This window comes from Psittacula echo (genome assembly GCF_963264785.1).
Source record: "Psittacula echo genome assembly, chromosome: 9".
NCBI classification, from domain to species: Eukaryota; Metazoa; Chordata; class Aves; order Psittaciformes; family Psittacidae; genus Psittacula; species Psittacula echo.
Window position 1 is genome coordinate 5,050,856 of NC_137745.1, and position 3,550 is coordinate 5,054,405.

The window sequence follows — 3,550 nt, forward strand, 5'->3', positions numbered from 1 at the left end:
AGGCCAGGTTGGACAGAGCCTTGGGTGCCATGGTTTAGTGTGAGGTGTCCCTGCCCATGGCAGGGGGGTTGGAACCAGATGATCTTAAGGTCCTTTCCAATCCTAACTATTCTATGATTCTATGAAATAGATACATGTCTAAATTGTATTTCTATTTCTGCTGGAGATAAAAAGAACCTCACCCCAGCACGAGTGATCAAGCACCAGTCTAGACCCGAACAGCACTTCCTTGGGTATGTCCAGGAGAGTCTCCCTTTGCTGCTGACACAGGAAGGAAAAGGCATTACTGAGAGCCCATTGGGAATCATCCTGCAGGTGGGAATCCAGCTTCCTGCACCATGAGAAGAGGGAAATGAAAGCAACAGACATCATGGCTAGCTGGAGAGGAGAAACAGGTATTTTCGTTTCATTTTTGGTGGTGAAAAAACAAGTAATTGAGCAAACTTGCTGTTTGGAGAAGCATCTGTGTCATAGTTGAGACGTGAATGATTAATGGGAACGTGAATATGAAAACAATTTACAACATCCAACAAATGCAGAATCTAGTCTGCAAGTTTAATTTAAGCTTAGAAGTTAATTTAAATGAAAATGAAATAACAACGTGTTACATATGTATCTAGTTAACCAAAGAACACTCAAGCTCTAATTAAGCACAAAGCAGTAAGTCATCAGTAACATGGAAGAAAAGCCAGATATACTGAACTAAAGCTGAAGCAAGTGCACAAAGGGCCGGAACGAAAAGCAATGTTAATTAAAAGATAATGTCAAAGGGATAGAATGTTTTCTTGGGATAACAGTCTCCCATTGCTGAATAAATACCAAGGTGAAGTCCAGGCATCCATCAAAACTGAATGCCACGCCAAAGGCAGCATATTTTAAAATGAAAGACATTTATCTGGAACTCTCATAAAGAGACATTATTCCTCATGAGAAAAGAGTGCTTCTGCACATTTATCCTTGGTTTGACAGATACTGCTGCTATTGAGGGACCATTCTTCATAAGGGTATTATCGATTTAGCTGTACAACTGCATAAGAAATGCTTTTTGTATCTATTCAAGCAGGGTTAGTGAAATACACTTAGAAACTGGCTTTTGACTTGAAACGAGCTTATTATTCTCGTGTGTCTGAATTAGGGATGGTGTTCTTGGAGTGAAGCTTTGATGTGACAAAACCAGTGGGAATTCTGCTGCCCAGTTATGTACTACCACTATTTTACCTTTGCTTTCCTCATGCTGCTGCTGACCTGCTATGAGTCCTCACCTGCTAGTATCTTGTTACTTTTATTTTGTAATAAGAATCCTATTTTCCCATCCAGAGATGCCGTTTGTGTGGAATAGTTTGAGGCCCTTAATAGGACAAGGGGAATGGCTTTAACCTGCCAGAGGGGAGACTGAGATGAGCTCTTAGGCAGAAGCTCTTCCCAGTGAGGGTGCTGAGGCGCTGGCACAGGGTGCCCAGAGAAGCTGTGGCTGCCCCATCCCTGGCAGTGTTCAAGGCCAGGTTGGACACAGGAGCTTGGAGCAAGCTGCTCTAGTGGAAGGTGTCCCTGCCCGTGGCAGGGGTTGGAACTGGATGAGCTTTAAGGGCCCTTTTAACACAAACCAGGCTGGGATTCTGTGGTTCTGGGACGCAAACTCGCGGCAGCAGCACCCAATGCACGATCAGAGCTCCCTGCACGGAGCACAGGTGCTCTCCTCTCCCAGCCCTGGGCTTTCCCCCTGGTGCCGCCACTTCCGCCCCGTGCCCGCCTCTCCGTGTCCCCGCCCCGCGGCGGGCGGGGCTGCAGGGGCTGTCGGTGCCGGGCCGCGGGCGCCCCGTTCCGTGCGCGGCGGGGCAATGTGAGTACCGCACCGCGCGGGGCCCGCGCTGGGGCTGGCTTTGGGCACGGACGGGCGCTCCGCCGGCGGGGGGGCTCTCGGGGCTGCAGGAGGGTTTGGCCGTCGTCTGGGCCCGGCGAGGCCTGCCCGGCTTCGGGGCCCGGGGCCCGCCCCTGCCCGGGGCAGAGCCGGGTTAAGGCTGCGGCATCGCCGCTTCCCTTCCCTTCGCCGCGCCCCGCCCCGCCCCGGCAGGTGCGAGGTTTAGGCCTCCCGAGCCCGGCCTCAGACTAAGACGGGGAGGCTCCCGCTCCGCCCCGCTCTGCTCCCCAGCGGCCCTGGCCCGGCTGTGCTAGGCCCCCGCCGAGGGTAGGGCGCGGGTCCCTGGGGGGACCCAGGGGAAGGTCCCTTTCGCCGAGCCCCCGGTGCCGTGACGCTGCCGGAGGTACACGCAGTTCTACAGAAGCCGCCTTTTGTTGCGCGGTGGGAGGGAAGGCTCCGCCGAGCCCTGGCTCTGCTGGTGGGCAGCGTGTAGGGACAGGGACTGCAGGCGGCTGAAAACCTCCATTGTGCTCGTGTTTGGTGTTCTTGTTTGTTTTTTGATGGATTTTGAAAGGGTGGTTTTGAGCCTGTTTAGGCTGGAAATAAGGGTTTTTTTCCTGTTTGCATTGTTCACTTGACAAAGATGCTTTTGTCTTGCTTCGTAAGTTGTGAAGCCCTTTGGAAACTTCAGCTAAATTTGGGGGATTAGAGGTCTCGGCTCAAGAACAGGGGCCTTGGGATGGAGAAGGGAGGTGGAATGGGCTGAGAGTGGGCACAGAACCCCCTGGGGCCCGGGCTGCCCACTGACACTGTGTGCACACAGGCGTCCACCAAACCCCGGGGGCCCGTGTTTGTGGGTGCAGAGCACAGCACTGCTTGCCCATTCGTTCCGTGGACAGGTTGTGAAGGGGAGCTCCAAGCTGGCTCTGCTGCCTCCCCTTGTACTTGGGGAATACAAGAAGTTGGAGGGGAGGGTAAACGAAAGCATTGGTAGGGGTTACACACATGAGATCTAGAGTTGAGATTATGTCCTGTGGTTGTATGCTCTGCAGGTCCAAACCCAAGCATTTTTACTTCTGCTGGGCTGGTCACAAAGTAATCTGTTGCTCCAAGGAAAGGATCCTAGAAATCTTGCCAACCTTGTTTTGATGGAAGTGTCCTGTACGAGCAGTGTGGTTTGGCTTTTTCAGTTGTGTTTGAATAGACTGGAACATGTGACTCTAGTTACATGTTGCTTGAAGGTTATGCGGTCTGTAAATAAAACACACCTTCTAAGGGTAGAGGCACTGCTTTATAGACTTGAAAGACAAGTGAGGAGAAGCAAGTGTTTCCATAAATTAATGTCTGCAATGAAGTGGGTGTGCATAACTCATTAATGAGTAGTGTAACTGTACTGGTTGGGGGTGAAGGATGTTACTGTCCCTGAAACCCTACTGCTGAAGCCCAGTTTAATGACCAAGTGTTACATTTCCTTCTGTAACTATTGGAAATAGCATCTTCAGGAATCATTCCTAGTGTAAAGTCGGTATTAATAATGACTCTAATTTGGGATTTTAATAAAAAAAGCATTCGACTTTGTGAACAGTTGCTACCAGTGGTGACTAGTTTGGTTTTTGCTTTTCAAGGCCTCACAGAACTGAGTTGTATGAGGATCCCCCATCAGCATGCTGGCCTATCGTCTATTCTCCCGAC